This window comes from Protopterus annectens, chromosome 16.part0, assembly GCF_019279795.1.
Source record: "Protopterus annectens isolate FY-2018-M chromosome 16.part0, PAN1.0, whole genome shotgun sequence".
Taxonomy (NCBI): domain Eukaryota; kingdom Metazoa; phylum Chordata; order Ceratodontiformes; family Protopteridae; genus Protopterus; species Protopterus annectens.
The window spans coordinates 137,658,727-137,678,002 of NC_056750.1; the positions used below are offsets into that span (position 1 = coordinate 137,658,727).

Genomic DNA, 19,276 nt, shown 5'->3' on the forward strand with positions numbered 1-19,276 from the left:
GTAGACCAGCTGAGGAGGTTTTCTAAGGGAGGGATGTTTTGGCCAGGTGGGAAGTAGCATCCAATTATGTTGATGGTTTTGTTTTGGTTAATTTTGAGGTTGGTATATATTATTTCTTCATTGCCTATTTGTGGAGCTGATGATTTTAAGATCAGGATGTTTAGATGCTGTTTAAATATTATAGCTACACCACCTCCTTTTGTTTAGCGGTCTACTCTTAGTATGCAGAACCTGTAGAGTATTTGCTCACTGGTAATGTGAGGTTTTAGCCAGGTTTCTGTCAGGATGACTATATCTGGGGAGTACAAGTCTATGGTGGCATGGAGTTCATGGACTTTGTTGGATATACTTCTAATATGTAGGCATAGTAGAAGGAAGTCACTTGGCTTTCTATTGGCTGTAATATGGGAGAAGTTGTGGTTTCTAGTCTGATTATGAAGATTGGGGTTGGAGATGGTAGGGCCAGGGTTGGGGTGGATGTCTCCACTTAGGGCTAGTTTTGATAAGCATGAGATTATTAGTTTTCTCAGTTTTTGAATGTGTTTGATTATAAGGGAAACTTTGATTGTGCTCTGTGGGTAATAGGTATGGTGGGAGGGTTACTATGTTAAGTTGTAGGGATGCTTTATGTTTGAGTAATATAGTTGGTAGAATATGTGGGGGGTGCATAGGGATGGTTCTTGAGCTGGGGGGTGCATAGGGATGGTTCTTGAGCTGGTGAGAGGGGAGCTGAGTGTGGGTGAGACATGAGTGGTGGTGTGAGTAGTAGTACAGTGGTAGTGGTTGAGTGGGGGAATGATGGAGCTTTGGTAGGATGTAAGATGTTCATCGTGTTACCCTGCTGCAGTCATCACACTTGTTATCCTGTTGTCAGGCAGTCCCGCAATCGGCCGGATTTCCAAAGTCTTGGTCCGACGTCTGTTGTTGTCGCCTCATCCCTGATGTCAGTGCGCCAGGGGTACATATACAGCAACCGACGCCATTTTCTTCAGTCTTTCTTGCCGTGCGGTGCCCGAAGCAGAAGCAGTTCGCAAGTGCCGGTCGGCCGACTCCTGAGATTATCGAATTCGAATTTCAGACCGAAGTCTTCTATAAAGCTAAGTACCCTGTTGGGGAAACTTTTCTTGCCTCAGACTGATGTCAGAAAAAGTTAATAATTTTATTTCTTGTGGGACGCAAATACCTCATAAGGATTTTCATTCTTATTGCATACCTTGCCTAGGCCCTGATCACGACGTCACTTGTCGTTTTTGTGCTAGGTTTAATAAGCATACTATTAAAAGGCGATTTGATTTTGCACAACACTATTTTGGTAGAAAATTTAACTATAACATGCCGTCAGAGCTACTGACTACCGGCGTGCACAAAAACTGCAGGGACAAGGACCGACAGCCAAAGCCTAAACCCGATTCCGAGGCCTCGGTTGATCCGGTCTCCGGTTATCAGTGAGGCTCCGACGCAGCCCCTGACTACCGCAGTCCTAGAACCCGAGACCGCTACGGATATTTTGACGGAATGTACTAGGCCAACGCAGCCTTTTACTTCAGGCCCTTCCGACGATATACCTTCTAAGGACGTCGGTGCTTCAGAAACACCATCGGTTTCTGAGGGCGTTTTCAGACCGACGACTCTCACAGTCAAAACGTTTTCTAAGTCTAAGACTCCTTCTAAAGCTAAAAAGACTACACTTCAGTCTCCTGTTCAAGGCCCTATGCCTAAGAAACAGATGCTCAAAATGGCTGAAGATTTGATTTCTCTTATCAGGGGTTCACAGCCTCCTCCTGACAAAAGGCCTAAACAAGAGGAAGATTCTGCTTCTTCTGAGCAACTGTATTTCTTCGGATTCTTCTGAAGACCAAGACTATTCCTACTCTCCATATGCAGATTCTGATGCTGAGGACTCTATTCCCTCAGCTTCCCCTCCTGAAGACTACTCTTTTGGGGAATCTTTACACACTATGAGGGAACATTTCCACTGGGAAGGTCAGGATTTCTCTGATTCCAAGAAAAGGCTCAGAGAGTTTCTTTTACTCCCCCAACACAGACCTCTAGCCATCCCACCTGTTTTGGACATTGTGGATGATGTTTATTTAGAATCCAATCCCAGACTCTCTACCTCCTGCTCCGGCTAAGCCTGACAGATTCTACAGAGTACCTGATTCCCACAAATTTCTTTACAAAAGCCCAGTAGCTGACCCAGAGACCATCTCCCAGGGTCCCAAGGGGGCTAAGGCTTCCATGGCTAAAAACCCAGTACCTTCTGAGAGGGACTCAAGAGCACTAGACAGGTGGGGGAAAAAGGTTTACACCTCAGCCACATTAGATATGAGAGCACTAAATTGTCAATTTCATATGCTCAAGTATCAGCAGATGTTCTTCGTCTCACATTGCTGCAGTCATAACCTGTGGGTAGTCCGCTGTCCTCGGTCGGCCCGAATACCAAAGAGTTAGGCTGGCGTCGGTCATGGACGCCCGGAGCTGACGTCAGTACGTAGTAGTACTTAAGCGCATGACCGACGCCATATCCTCGGTCTTTCTTGCCGCGTGGTCTGAAGCAGAAGCAGCGTTTGCAAGTGCCGTTCAGCGTTCTGAAATTTTCAATTATCGAGTTTCAGACCGAAGACCAAGTTGGGCTAAGTACCCCGTTGGGGAAAATTTTTGTCTTTTCTTGCCTCAGTTAATCCGGATGTCAGAAAAAGTTAATAACTGTATTTCTTGTGGGAAACAGATACCTTATAGGGACTATCATTCTCTCTGTATTCCTTGCTTGGGGCCTGAACACGACGTAGTCGGGTGTCGCTTTTGCGCTAGATTTAATAAGCGCACCATTAAACGAAGATTAGACTGTGCCAGGCTTGTTTTCGGTAAGCGGTGTAACTACAACATGCCGTCGGATCACCGACGCCTGCTACTGCTAAAAACGTAAAGATAAATCTTTAAGGTCTAAACCGGATGAGTCGTCCGTTGCAGACGCCAGTTCTGTGGAACCTCCGGTTGAATCTGTGGATCCGGCCGAGGCCTCGGCTGAATCCCAGGGGGAACCTTTACTTTTACAGGAGTTGGCCTCTCAGGAGTTAGGCCAGGCCGAGGGTGCTTCTCAGGTGTCTGTAGTTCCATCCTTACAAAAGGTTATTAGGCCTTCTACCTCAGTGGCTAAAGGCCATGCTAAGGCAAAACCTGGTCTTACTGGTACTGGCCATAGCCCTAGTTCTTCAGCTTCTGTTCCTAAAAAACATATGTTGAAAATGGCAGAGGATTTGATTACTTTGATCAGGGATCTTTGCCCCCAGAGAAGAGACCTAGGGTGGAGACAGATTTAGAGGGAATGGAGCATTCTTCAGATTACTCTGAGTCCTCAGCTGAGGATATTCAGGATTACCCTCCCTCTTCAGATTCGGATGCAGAGGATTCCTGTCCTTCTGCTTCTCCTCCAGAGGATTTTTCCTTTTCTGAAACTTTACATTCCATGAGGGAACATTTCAAGTGGGAAGGTCAGGATTTTTCAGATTCTAAAAAGGCTTAGGGAATTTTGTTTTACCACAACATAGGCCTTTGGCTATTCCCCCTGTCTTAGATGTTGTTCAGGATGTTTTTTCTGAAGCTTCACTTAATCCTGATTCTTTACCCCCTGCCCCTGTCAAGCCAGACAGATATTACAGAGTTCCTGAAGCACATAAATATTTGTATAAGAGTCCTAGAGCTGACCCGGAAACTATTATTCAAGGGCCGAAGGGTATCGGGGCTTCTGTGGTTAAGAATCCAGTTCCTTTGGATAAAGATTCTAGAGCATTGGATAGGTGGGGGAAAAAAGTATACACCTCTTCTATGTTAGCTATGAGGGCTTTAAATTGCCAGTTTCATATGCTGAAGTATCAGAACTTTTTGTTAGGCCAATTGAAATCTAAGGTAGATGCTTTGGCTGAGGGTATAGAGTGTAAGGAATTGCAGGAGTTGGTTCATGCTTTAGATCAAGTTGGAAAACATTCTTTGCAGTGTGGTTTTGATGCTCTTCAGGCTTCATCCAGGGTGGCTGCTACTGGTTCAGTTATTCGTAGACATGCCTGGCTTAAGGATCAAAATTTGTCAGAGCATGTTAAAGCTCGGATTTTGGATGCTCCTCTTCAATCTGAAGTTCTTTTTGGTTCTCCTGTGGAGTCAGTTTTGAAAAAGATGGAAGATAAAGCTAAGTCTATGCAGACGGTCAAGGATTTTTTGCAGGTGCAGCCCCCTAAGTTTAGCAGGAATTGGCCTGCTAGAGGATGGTCCCCTTCTTCGGATTTTCAGTCTAAGGGCAGGTCTAGACGTGGTAGAGGCAGGGCTCACGCTCTGGGTTCTTTCAGACCTAGGACTTGGAGTTCTCCTGCACAGTCTTCTGGTGAGGGCAGGGGTCAGCCTTTTCGTAAACAGACCCAATGACCTGTATCTTCAGCTGCCAGATCCTTCTTTTCTGGCAGCTCCTCTAGGAGGAAAGTTGGCACTTTTCAAACAAAACTGGCATTTGGTCACCCAGGACAAATGGGTGTTAGAAATAATAAATCAGGGTTACAAGTTTTACTTTCACACTTTTCCTCCTTTCAAAGGCATGCCGGATGTGCCTCCTCAGCAAAGGCTGGAGGCTCAGGAGCAAATTTCCTTGCTTTTACAGATGGGAGCTATCCAGGTGGTACCTCCGTCAGAAGTAGGCCTAGGGTTTTATTCCCGTCTATTCCTAGTGCCAATGAAAGGAAACACTTGGAGGCCAATTTTGGATTTGTCCATTCTCAATACCTACCTAGACATTCCAAAGTTCAAGATGTTAACATTACAACAACTTCTGCCTATGCTAGGCAAAGATCACTGGATGGTAACCCTGGATCTCAAAGAGGCCTATCTTCACATTCCTATCAGGCCCAGCTGCAGGAGATTCCTGCGATTTCGGGCTGGTACTTCTCATTATCAGTTCTCTGCATTGCCCTTTGGTTTATCTACTGTGCCCAGGGTGTTCACAAAAGTTCTGGCTCCTATAATAGCTTTCTTCAGACAGAGGGGAATACAAATTTATCCTTATCTGGACGATTGCCTGATTCTTGCTCAAGACAAAGACAAGTTACTTCAACATCTGCAGTATGTAATGGCAGTTTTAAGGTGCCTAGGGTATTCTGTGAACGAAACAAAGTCCAGTCTAGTACCCTCTCAGGACATGTGCTTTCTGGGTGTGAGACTGAATACAGCTTCTCAGATGGCTTTTCTGACCCCGGACAAACAAAGAACTCTTCACCTATACTTCCAGCAGTTATCAGTACTGTCCAGGCTGACTGCAAGGACAGTCCTTCAAGCCTTGGGGTTCATGGCATCTTGCATTCTAGTACTTCCCAATGCCAAACTGCATATGAGGAAGCTACAATGGTATCTCAAAACTGTATGGACTCAACACTGCCACGATTTGGACACTGTCATTCGGATAATACCTTGCATCCAGAAGGAATTCTTGTGGTGGGCGCAGGAATGTCACCTAAACAAGGGACTCTCTGTGACCCGACCAGAGGCGAGTCAGATCATAACGACGGATACGTCGGACTTGGCTTGGGGAGCACACTTCAATGGGAAATGGATTCAAGACACGTGGCCTCCCAGACTACAACATTTGCATATCAACATGAAGGAGATGTTAGCAGTCCAATTTGCCCTGATGGCCTTCAAGGACCTACTTCAACCAGGACAGGTGTTGATTCGAACAGACAACACAACAGTCATGTGGTACATCAACAAGCAGGGGGGGACCCATTCTTACCCTCTTTGCAGACAAGCAATGATATTGTGGGAGACTGCTCTGAGTTTGCACATCACTCTTCAAGCACGGTTTCTGCCAGGAGCACAGAACTCCCTAGCAGATGTATTGAGCAGACAAATTGTGAACCCCCACAAGTGGAAATTGGATCCTCAGGTATTCCAACAGTTGACAGTGGCTTGGGGAACTCCAGACATAGATCTGTTCGCTTCTCCACTAAATTTCCAACTACCAAAATTTTGCACAAAGATGTTTCACCCAAAAGCTTGGAAAGTGGATGCTCTATCTTTCAGTTGGAACAACATTCACGTCTATGCTTTCCCTCCTCTGCCTCTCCTTCCCAAGGTACTCTTGAAAGTCAGGCGGGACAAGCCTTGCATGATTCTAATAGCACCAGATTGGCCACGTCAGCACTGGTATCCTCTGCTGAGGAGTTTAATTCAGGAGCCTCCTTGGCCTTTGCCACAGATTCCTCACTTGTTGTCCCAGTCAAGCAATCATTTGCTCAATGTCAGGGTGCAGTCCCTGCATCTAACAGCCTGGCGTATTCTGTTGTAGAGCCTGTGGGGTCTCAGCTTCCTCAACAGGTTTTAGATGTCATTTTGGAAGCCAGGCCCAGTACTAGAAAAGTTTATGCTGATAAATGGAGGTGATTTTTCTTTGGAGCACAGCAAAGGGCTTTGATGTCTCAGTACCTAATTTGAGTTTTACGCTACAGTACCTTACTGAATTACTAGACAAGGGTTTGTCATTTTCCTCTATGAAGGTTCATGCTGCAGCCATTTCTGCTCACTATGATTGTGACCCTCCTTTATTTTCTCATCCTTTGTTTAAGCAATTTCTCAGAGGGGCAAAAAATATAAGACCCCCACGTAGAGCTCCTACTCCTTCCTGGGATCTGAATTTTGTGTTGGAGAAGCTTACTTTACTTCCTTTCGAACCTGCAGCTACGTCTGAACTGAAGTTTTTGTCTTGGAAAACTGCTTTTTTGTTGGCCATTACCTCTGCTAGGAGGGTCTCTGAATTGCAGGCACTCATGGCAGTTGAACCTTTTCTGGTATTCCATAAGGATAGGGTGTCTTTGCGTACTAACCCTACTTTTATGCCTAAAGTGATTTCTAATGTGGCCTTGAACCAGTCTATTCATTTGCCTACTTTTTATGCTGATCCCCAAAATAAGTGGGAAAAAGTCTTGCATTCTTTGGACATTCACAGGCAGCTACGTTATTATTTGAGCAGAACTAAAGAGTTCAGGCAGACTCAACAGTTATTTATTTCTTTTGCTCTGGCTTCTCAAGGAAAGCTGTTTCAAAGCAAACTATTTCTAAGTGGATTGGTCATTGTATTGCTTTTTGTTATTCTCATCATGGGAAGAATGTTCCTGCTGGGATCAGACCTCATTCCACTAGGGCTACTGCCACATCTACTGCCTTTTGAGGGGGTAGCTACTAAGGATATTTTGGAAGCAGCTACTTGGAGTTCAGTACACACTTTTACTAAGCATTACCATCTCCCTCTTTATTCCAAGTCCAGGGCTGGGTTTGCCACTGCAGTGTTACAGGGCATGTTAGCAGCTCCTAATACTTTTTAGTTTGCCAGCCTCCCCTTTCCTTTGCTTTGGGATTCTACCCACAGGTTATGACTGCAGCAATGTGAGACGAAGAACATAGTACAGTTTTGTACCTACCATAAATGTAGATGTTCGAGGATCCACATTGCTGCAGTCCTATTTTCCCTCCCTCCTTCCCCTCTATTGGTTGGGGTTGCTGTTTTTTTCCTTTGGGATAATTGTTATTTTCTCACTTGTGGTTGTTGGGTATTTACTATTTTGGCTGGTCTTTCCTTTTTTTAAGGCCTTCTGACATCTGGGGCAAGAAAGACTGAGGATATGGCGTCGGTCATGCGCTTAAGTACTACTACGTACTGATGTCAGCTCCAGGCGTCCATGACCGACGCCAGCCTAACTCTTTGGTATTCGGGCCGACCGAGGACAGCGGACTACCCACAGGTTATGACTGCAGCAATGTGGATCCTCGAACATCTACATTTATGGTAGGTACAAAACTGTACTTTTCTAATCTCTCAGTTAAAACAAAAGATTACCTCCCTTCCCCAACAATCTGAATTGAAAGAAGTACAGGATTTATTGCACGCCACCGATCAGGTGGGCGAACATACCTTACAATGTGGGTTTGATTCTTTGAAGGCCTCCTGCAGAGCAGCTGTCACTGGATCAGTTCTACGTAGGCATGCCTGGTTAAAGGAACAAAGTCTACCTGATCATGTCAAAGCAAAATTACTGGATGCACCCTTACAGCAGGATGTACTTTTTGGAGTTAAAGCAGAAGAAGTGCTAAAGAAAATGGAAGATAAGGCGAAATCAATGCAGACAGTCAAAGATTTCCTACAGGTACAACCCCCTCGCTTCAGCAGAAACTGGCCAACAAAAAAGTGGACCTTTCCAGCCACTGACAGACCTCAGAGGGGTAAATACAGGCACACAAGGGGCAGAGGACAACCACAAGCCCAGTATAAACCTCGCCAATGGGGCACTCCAACCCAGAAAGGAGGAGAAGACAGGTCTCAACCTACCAGAAGGCAAACTCAATGACTTGCACCTCGACTGGCCAAACAAAGCTCTTTTGTTAGCCCCCTTGGGGGGGAAACTAGCACTTTTTGCAGACAACTGGCACATGGTCACAAAGGACAAATGGGTCCTAGACATTATTTTACGAGGATACAGATTCCACTTTCACACCTTGCCAATGAAAAGAGGAATGCCAAACCTGCCACTAAATCAAAGGGCAGAGGCTCAAAAACAAATTACAACTCTCATGGCCATGAGAGCCATTCAAGAGCAAGGCCAAGGATTTTACTCAAGGCTCTTTCTAGTACCCAGAAAGGACAATGCTTGGAGACCAATTCTGGATCTTTCACTTCTAAACACTTACCTACAAGTCCCAAAATTCAAGATGCTAACACTACAGCAGCTACTCCCATGTTGGGCAAGGAAGCATGGCTGGTAACGTTGGAACTCAAGGAGGCATACCTGCATGTCCCTATCAGACAAAGTTGCAGAAGATACCTCCGTTTCATTGCAGGTTCAACCCACTACCAATTTTCTGCACTGCCCTTTGGCTTATCTACTGCGCCCAGAGTTTTCACAAAATGCCTGGCACCAGTAATTGCATACTGCAGACAAAGAGGAATTCAAATATATCCATACCTGGACGACTGCCTCATCCAAGCAGAAAGAAAATACATTCTCTTACATCAACTGGCTTTTGTGAAGCATCTACTAAATTGTCTGGGGTACACAGTAAACGAAAAGAAGTCAAAACTAGTACCCTCACAAAAATGACATTCCTGGGTGCCAGCTTGGACACAACGGCCCAGAAGGCTTATCTTACACCAGACAAGCAACTACAACTGACTCAATATTTCAAGACAATGGCAACAAAGACCCAATTAACTGCAAGAAAAATTCTGCAGGCTTTGGGCTTCATGGCATCTTGCATTCTGATAATACCATTTGCAAAACTGCATATGAGGAAATTACAGTGGTACCTAAAAAGTGTATAGTCTCAACACAGCCACAGCTTGGACACAGTGATATCTCTCATTCCCTGCCTTCAACAGGAATTTCTATGGTGGGCACAGGCATGTCACCTCAACAAGGGTCAGCCTTTCACCTTGCCCCCAACCAGGCAAACTATCACAACAGACGCTTCAGACTATGCCTGGGGGGCACACATGGCAGGACAATGCATTCAAGGCCTATGGACTGCAGAACAAAGAAAACTGCACATAAATCAAAAAGAGATGCTAGCTGTACAGAAAGCTCTTAACGCCTTCAAGGATCTTCTACATCCAGGACAACTTGCAATAAAGACGGACAACACCACAGTAATGTGGTACATAAACAAACAAGGGGGCACACATTCCTATCCTCTTTGCAGGCAAGCAATAATCTTATGGAACACAGCTTTGGCCTACCAAGTCCAGTTACAAGCTCAATTCCTGCCAGGACAGAAAAACACATTGGCAGACGACCTAAGCAGAAACATCAAAGATCCCCACGAGTGGAAGCTAGACCCACAAATATTTACAATGATAACTCAAAAATGGGGCCTACCAAATATAGACCTGTTTGCCAGTCCTCAAAACTACCAACTGACAAAATTTTGTACAAGGACATTCCACCATCAAGCTTTAATGTGGACGCTCTCTCCTTCAGTTGGAAAAACCTGACCGCATATGCCTTTCCTCCATTACCTCTTTTCACAAAGGTTCTTTTGAAGGTCAAAAAGGAGAAACCTCGACTGATTCTCATAGCGCCAGACTCACCACGCCAGCACTGGTACCCGCTATTGAAGAATATGGCTCACAGCCCACCATGGATATTGCCTCAAATACCTCATTTGCTCACGCAGCAAGACAAGCAGATTCTACACAGCCAGATCAAAACCTTAAACCTGGCTGCATGGCAAATCAATTAAGCATCCAACCAGCCCCTCTTTCACAAGCAGTGCTGGATGTTATTCTGGAAGCCAGGAGGCCAAGCACCAGGAAGGTTTACTCGGACAAATGGAAAAGGTTTTCTGCCTGGAACCAAGCTAAAGGCCAAGACACAACTCAGCCTCATATGCCTCACATTCTGCAGTATTTAGCAGAGATGTTGCACAAAGGACTTTCCTTCTCCTCAATTAAAATCCATGCTTCAGCTATTTCAGCTCACTACGACATGAATCCACCTTTATTTTCGCATCCTCTTCTAAAGCAGTTCCTCAGAGGGGCAACAAACATTAGACCACCTAGAAGAGCTCCTACACCAACATGGGACCTCAACTTTGTTCTGGAAAAACTAACTTTACCTCCCTTTGAACCAGCTTTCTATGCAGACCTTCAGTTTCTGTCTTGGAAGACTGCCCTGCTCCTGGCAATAACTTCTGCTAGGAGAGTCTCAGAATTACAGGCACTAATGGCAGTGGAACCTTTCCTCATTTTTCATCAAGACAGAGTTTCTCTACGAACTAATCCTTCCTTCATGCCTAAGGTGGTTTCCAGTGTAGCTTTAAATCAAACCATCCATCTACCCACTTTCTTTCCCAATCCACAGAACCAAGGTGAGAGACTCTTGCATTCCTTGGACATTCACAGGCAGCTTTGTTACTACTTGGACAAAACTAAGGCTTTCAGAAAAACTGACCAGCTCTTTGTATCCTATGCTACAGTTTCTCAAGGGAGGGCTGTATCCAAACAAACCATTTCTAAATGGATAGGCCATTGCATACGGTTCTGTTATACCCATTATGGGAAACCAGTTCCTACTACCATTAGATCCCACTCTACCAGGGCAACAGCTACCTCTACAGCCTTTCTCAGAGGGGTCCCTACCAAGGAAATTTTAGAAGCTGCAACTTGGAGTTCAGTACACACCTTCACCAAACACTATCACTTACCTCTTTAGTCTAAGTCCAGGGCAGGCTTCGCCACTGCAGTTCTGCAGGGCCTCATTGCCTCCACTAACCCTCTATGATACCTCCACCCTGCCTTAGCTTTGGGACTCAACCCAAGTGTGATGACTGCAGCAGGGTAACACGATGAACATAGTACCATTTTGTACCTACCATAAATGTAGATGTTCGAGTGTTCACCCTGCTGCAGTCCAGGTTACCCTCCCTCCAACCCCTCTGATCTACTGGGTAAATCTTTGCTATGCCTTACTGATGTATTTGCTTATAGCTGAAGGGATTTTGTGTTTGCACAGTGTTCACACCATTTGGTACTAATTTTGATCACCTTTTTGGGGGCACCTGACATCTGGGGCAAGAAAAAACTGAAGAAAATGGTGTTGGTTGCTGTATATGTACCCCTGGTGCACTGACGTCAGGGATGAGGTGACAACAACCGATGTCGGACCAAGACTTTGGAAATCCGGCCGACTGCGGGACCGCTTGACGACAGGATAACCCAAGTGTGATGACTGCAGCAGGGTGAACACTCAAACATCTACATTTATGGTAGGTACAAAACTGTACTATATGCAAGGAGAGTGCATGCGGTGAGCATAGGAAAGGTATGCTTGTACATGTTAGTTGAGGAGGTGTGATAGTAGTGGGAACCTGGAGGAGGTAGTGTTGGGTTAGTGCTGTGGTTGGCTATTAGAAAGATGGGAGGGGTTTGAGTGCAATAAAGGTGGGACCACCGGGGGCGGGAGGGAATAGGGGGCAGGGTGGGGAGCGAAGCAGGTACAGACCCTGTTAGTTGCTCGTATGAGGTGCTGGAAACAATCACAATTGACCAAGGACTGCTCTGAAACTGTAAGTCATTTCTTAATTTCTCAGGTGGAAAAACAGGATAACTTTGTATATCAGTAGGCTACTGTGGTCATAGTTAAAATTTACAAACACACAGTATTGATCAGTTATGGATACTATTTGCTAACAGAAGGGAATAAGAGAAAGTGGAAGATGTGTGTGTGTGTGTGGGGGGGGGGCTGCTTACAACCAAAGCAGAGTGCTCTCCAGGGGAAAATGAATATTGGCTCAAACAGGTAGACACATACTCAAAGTTAACTGTAGCTGTTTGCAGACAGTTCAGACCCGGACTGCGCTTTTCTTACAAGAATGTTAAAGGTGGTACCGCAGTTGAATACTTGAGAGTGGTGTTAGGTCTAGAAAAGAAGAGTACAGAGAGGAGTAAGCACTTTTGAGATGGTAAATATATAGTATAAAGATTATAAAAAACACACTGAGCAAATAGCTACCGCATGCAGGACAGTGCCATGCACCAACTACTTAGTATATGCAGATACTGAGCCAATTGGAAGAACATTAGAAAAGAAACCCCAAACAGTAATGCAGTCACAGATAAAAATATAACGAGCAGCAATCTGTCGTGGTTCTCTAATGTGATTCTATCCACCAGTAACAGCACAAAGTTATAGAAATAATTAGACACCAGTATGAGCTGTCTACACACAACACAGTTACATGAATAACATTAGTGAACAAGGTGCAGCTATGAAAATATACCATACATACTATTATACTAAAAACAAATTGGTGCATACAAATGCTAGCATGCCATAGTAACATCTAATAATAAAGCATAAATCATATTAGATGTCTTTATATGTTAGGCAGAGATCACCTGGGAGTAGGCGATATGCTAAGGAGTAAAGCTGGAGTTTTCTGAGACGGTCAGTGTAGGGCATCTGTTTGAGGCCAGTAATCCCCTTTGTGAGGTACTTCTGTGGCCTTTCCAGCTGCTACAGATATCTTGTAAGGTACATTCCAAAAGGGGCGTTGTACTCTATACTGGGTCTAATGAGTGATGAGCAGAAGGGAACAATGACCTCTTTTTTTTTTCCTAGATGAGAACCCTTTTCTGATGAGGTGTGCCATGTAGAAGGATTTCCTGACTACTGTGGCGATGTGATTATCAAAGGAGAGACTACTGTCCACCTGGGTCCCCAGGTCTCTTATCAAACATTTGGCGTTAAGTAGACTGCCGCCTATGTGGTAGTTCATGGGTACAGAGTTTTTACCAAAGGGGATGACGGTGCACTTTTTGGCATTGAGTTTGAGGCCATGGCTCAGACACCAGTCATCTGTCTCATTGAGGCCCTTCTGTAGGATGTCCACATAATTTGGGGACTCAACTATGGCTCCTAGTTTGCAGTCATCTGCGAACTTCATTAGCCAAAGGCCTTCGATGTTAGCCTGTACTTCAGAGAAGTAGATACCAAACAGGAGAGGTCCCAGGATTGAACCATGTGGTACTCCACTTGTCACTGGTTTGAAGTCAGATTTGGAGTCTGCAGCTTTTACAGTGTGGGTTCTGTCAGTGAGCCAGTTGGCAACCCATATTGTGACGTAGGGATTTATACCTAGTTTAGTGAGTTTAACTATAATTCCAGAATGGGGGATGGTGTCGAAAGCCTTCGCGAGGTCATGATATGCTGGTGTGAATACCCTCGTCTTCAGCTTTGGTGACTGCCTCAAAGAAGTCAATCAGGTTCAGGAGGCACGATCTGCCTTTCACGAACCCGAACTAAGTGGGGTCCAGAGTTTGGAGGTTACCAATGTCTTTGTTTATGAGTTCCATGATGATACGTTCCATGGCCTTACAGGACCAGGCTCGTCAGGCTAATAGGGCGATATGTCCCGGGATCAGTGGTGGCTCCCCCTTTGTTGAGTGGGACAACTGTTGCTGTGCACCATCGCCATTCAGTGGGCACAAAGCCTGATGTGAGACTATGAACATGGTGCTTAGGTGGGAAGCCTTCTGAAGTTCATATAAAACGCAGCCTGGGATATTGTCTGGTCCCATGGATGCTGTGTTTTTGGCTTTAGAGAGTGCAGCTTTTACCTGCATAGTTGTGATTACAGGGGCTCTGCATTCTTCCTGTATAGATATGGGCCCTTTTGGGGGGTGAGAGGGGGGTAAAGTTAGTACTGAACCTATCTGCCAGGACATTGGCAATATCAGTTGGTTCTGTAATTTTCCTGCCATTGTCCTGTAACTCAGAGCAGATCTGGGTGTTGCCATTGAGATTCTTGACATAGCTATAGAATGCTGTGTGGTGGTCCCTAGAATCAGTGGCGATTTTGTTTTCATAGCAAGCTTTTGAAGATCTTATAAGGGATCTCAGCTTCTTACTGAGGCTGACCAGGGAACTCCTTCACTCATGGGATTTTACTCTCTTTTGCAACAGTTTCTTCCTTCTGTTGTAGAGTTTGTTTATAGCAGGGGACCACCAGATTGGCTTCCTCTTTTTGGAGGATAGCATCTTGGTTCTGTTGGGGTAGCACAATCCATGCACTTATGTAAGTGCTTATAGAGTGCATCTGTGTAGGATTCAGCAGTCGTAACTCTATTGTCTATCTGCATGGGTGTCATGAAGTTTGCCACTTCTGTTTTAAGAAGCATGAAGTTGGCTTTGGAGAATTTTTTTACCGTGATTTCCTTAATGGGGGGTTGGGGGTGGGATGTAGATATGTAGGGTGATTAGCTTATGGTCAGATCTGACCAATGAGGAGTTGACTTCAGATGTGCAACACCGGTCATTCATGTTGGTAATGACTAGGTGTAGGATATTGTTGCCCCTGGTGGGGGTGTGGATAAGTTGATCCAGGGCATTGGAATTTATGAATTCCAGAAAGCGTTGAGCGAAGGAGTTGGTACATGAGTAGTTTTCCCATTTAATGGTGGGGTAGTTGAAATCGCCCATTATTAGGGTGTTTGGTTGAACCATAATATTTTCCAGTATATCAAGAAAAGAGGAGTGAGAATCCTGGGGCATAGTGGGGGATCTGTAGCAAGCTACAGTTTGGTCTGCAGTTTTGCCCAGAGTTAGTTGCACATGGATAACATCAGGTGCATTATGGTGAGCAACTAGCCTGAAGGTGTGGATATCCTTAATGAATATGGACACACCTCAGCCTTTGGTGTTCCGGTCCAGGTTAGGTGGCCGAAAAGTGTGGTATGAGTTATAGCCTGGTAATGCAGGGGTGCTCTCTGGAGCCTTGAACCAGGTCTCAGTCACTGCACAGATATTGATGTTCTCCATTTTAAGTGCCATTCTGGTGCTTTTTCAAGGGATTGGATACAAACTCCATCCTTGAGGCAGCTACTTGGACTTCTGTGCATTCTTTTACCAAGCACTATAAGTTGGATGTGGTTTCCAGGGCTAGAGATGGATTTGCCAGGGCTGTCCTCCATTGCTTTCTTGAAGGCTCTGCTGGACCTTCCTCCTGAGCCTTTGTACTCTCTCTACTGTTTAGAATACTGCAACAGTGATATAGAAGGACAGAGTACCGCTGTGTAAAATCTTACCATAACAGTAGATGTCCTTCTCTTCACTATTGCAGTATTCCCTCACTCCTTCCTCCCCCTGTTTCTTTTTCTTTTTGGATGCACATGTTCCTCTTTTTTCCTTGTACTGTTGTTCTTTCTGGGGCTTTTCATTTATGAGGATGGTATGTCCTTTATGCTCTACACCACACACGGAGAGTATACTCGTGTCGTACGACATCCCTATTGCAACCTAAGGCTTTGGTATACTGGCCGGATGTTGGGCTGCCCAAGGCAAGGGATCCCTACTGTAAGGAATACTGCAACAGCGAAGAGAAGGACATCTAATGTTATGGTAAGATTTTACACAACTGTACTTTCTAGCCCTAGCCTAATGTCTGGGTTTAAAGTTATTACACTGTGTATGTACTTGAACTCATAAATGGCAGGCTTGTCCATTTAATCTACTGTTTTGAGGCACCTAGCACAGTGCTGCTGCTTCTCCCTACCGCTGTACCATCCACCATCTGTCATTGACCAGTGATAAACATTTAATCCACCACTCTCTCTGTGAAGAAATGTTTCATTATGTCTAGCCTGACTGAACATTATACCCTCGTTCTGCAGCTGAGCACCTCTGTTTTTCTATGCACCCAGATCATCTTCACACACTCTTCTCATTTGTGTGCTGAACAGATTGAATTTCACAAGTGTCTCTTTGTACCCTGTCTCTTCCAATCCCTTTGCCATTCTCTTGGCTTTCTTTTGTACCCTTTGTGCTACATTCATCCCTTTTTCAGTGAAAGGGCTGGAGTCTGGCATTTAGTGTAGAGGATTAATGGCTGTAAGCTATTAACAAGATACTTTGTGTGGTGTAGGGTTTGAATCCCTCAGCCTTCATTTGCTTACTGTGAGCAAATTTCTTAACCAGGCAGGTCTTTAGTGCAGTTGGGAATTTGGACTAGACTCGTTAATGGTCTCCTGGATTGCGTAATTAGTAACTACCTATGGACTGTGCACATTCTACTAAATTTGACCTAATCTGGGACCATTGAAATGGTAAAATGCTTTCTCTACTTGAATAACTTTTCTCTCTGCATGTAGCCGACTGGCATGTTTGCTTTTTTCACACTTTTTTGTGTGCTTGACGGTCCATTACTGCTGAGACTAGGTCTCCTAGTCTGTCTGTTGACACTGGATGCACTTTTGTAGCTAGTCCCACTTGGGATTTCTGAGCTAGCTGGAAGCTAGACATTGTACTGTATTCTACACTTTTATTTTGACCATGTTATTAATAGGTGTTTTACCTAGTCAATCATCCAGGAGAATTGTCTGGGAACCCTGGCCTTTTAGTTGACAAAGACAGAGTCTCCTTCGGAGAAACAAAAGTTATGTTATTACCATAATGCTAAATCTGCTTGGTGAAGTCAATCTTCTTTAACCAACCTATCTTCCATCCCCCTATGTGAGTACACAATATTTATTGTGTTTCTTCTTGGCTTAACTTTTCCCAGTTTCTGCTTAAGCTAAAAATGGAGGAGTGACATTCTGGTATCATGGGAACAGAGGTGATTATGTATACTAGAAAAGTTATATCCAAAGCTCTCTCCAGCCAAGATTGTGCTAGACAATCAAGAGGAGAAAGTTAATGATGCCACAATACAGAGACAAAATGATCAGCTTTAATAATTGGCTTAATTACTGGTGTCATTCTAAGGGGATCCAATGTCTGTCTGCCTGGGATGACATGCTTGACAAGCCACGGCTTGCACCTGTCACCCTGGGCTTCGGATATTGGCAAAGGCTCTTGCCACCCCATAGTGCCTTTTTAGGCAAGGCTCAAATGATAAACCTACCACCCTAAAAACAAAAATGGAGAAAACTAAGGGTAATACTGCTCAATGCCAGAAGTCTAAACCTCAAGATGCACGCCTCAAAGCCCTCCTCAGTATGGAGAACATCGATGTCTGTGCTGTGACTGAAACCTGGTTCAAGGCTCCTGAGAGCACCCCAGCACTATCAGGTTATACCTCATATCATGGAACCACAAAAGGAGGAGTATCCATATTCATAAAGGATACCCACACCTCCAGGTTAGTGCAACGCATCAAGCATCGGAGACCATCCAGGTGCAATTAACCATAGGTAAAACTGCGCTACAGACCACCTTCTCAAACTCAGGAAACCCACACAGCCTTCCTGAAGACACTGGAGAGTATGAATGTCTCTCCAAACACCATCATATTGGGTGACTTCAACTACCCAAACATAGACTGGGAACATTACTCAAGCCCCAACACCCTAGCCCAAAGGTTCCTGGAGTTCATAAACTCAAATGCTATGGAACAACTAGTCACCATTCCCACAAGAGGAGAAAATATACTAGACCTGATCATCACAAACATGGGGACAAAATGCTCCACACCGGAAGTATATCCCTCATTGGTGAGATCAGACCATAAATTAATCTCACTGGAGATCCACATCCCGCCCCCACCCCCAGCAAAAAAGACCACAGTGAAGAACTTCTCAAAAGCAAACTTCACCAAGACTGGAGTGGTATCCTTCAAGGCCCCCGAGCCAGTGGAAACCACAACCCACGCTGCTGAAACCCTTACAAATGCCTTCGAGCACCTCCAGGAATGTATGGATCAAGCAATCCCTAATAAAATCAAGACCTTTTCCACCAAAGGCAGGCCCGGTCTGGTGGACCCCAGCCATAAACAAACTTTACAACAAGAGGAAAGCTACTACATGACAGAGCAAAATCCCTAAAAGGGAAGGCATCTCTGATCACTACTAGCAAAAACTACGATCACTCATAAAATCATCCAAGGCCAACTTTGAGAGAAAATAATGACACAAAAGACAATCATAAGGCCTTCTTTAGCTATGTTAGAAACCTGGGTGGAAACTCCCAGATATGCTCAGAATTAGTCCAAAATGATACAAAAATCACTGAACCTACAGACATTGTCAACATACTGGCAGGCGGGTTCAGTGCAAATTCTCCCTCCTCCCCAAAGGAGAAATATCTATCCCACCAGAGTCTAGCCACCCAAACATCTCAGATGCCCAGGTGAGAGCTGCTCTCTCTAAAGCAAAAAACACAGCATCAATGGGACCGGACGGTGTCCCCGGCTGTGTGCTACACAAACTCAATGAGAAACTAAACCCACACATAAGGCTGCTGTTTAATCTTAGCCTTACTACAGGATACGTACCCAAAGAATGGCGACGGCAACTGTGGTCCCACTCCACAAAGGCGGTGCTTCTACAGACCCTGAGCCTTGTCTGCAAAGCTATGGAGAGGATCATAATGGAACTCATAAATAAAGACATTGGGGACCTACAGACACTGGATCCTACCCAATTTGGCTTTGTCAAGGGCAGATCCTGCCTCTTGAACGAAACAGTCACTAAGGCCATTGATGAGGGTAAGGCAGTTCACACAGCCTACCTTGACCACAGTACCCCTCTCGGGCATCATAGAAAAGCTCACCAGCTTAGATGTAAACCCATATGTCACAAGATGGGTTGCAAACTGGCTCAAGGACAGAACCCACAGGGTTAGAGTTGCTGGTGCCATGTCAGACGTGTCCCACAGGGCTCAGTCCTGGGCCTCTTGTTCGGCATTTATTTTTCTGAAGTGCAGGCAAACATAGGGGGATTGTGGCTGACAAAATTTGCAGATGACTGCAAACTGGG

General features: G+C 44.9%; 1 protein-coding gene across 1 annotated transcript in view; it reads left to right on the forward strand.

The window, feature by feature from the left end:
- The window catches only part of PIP4P1 (phosphatidylinositol-4,5-bisphosphate 4-phosphatase 1), a 530,596-nt gene that overhangs the window by 51,555 nt on the left and 459,765 nt on the right, over positions 1 to 19,276 (forward strand). The gene's annotated exons all lie outside the window — the stretch shown is intronic.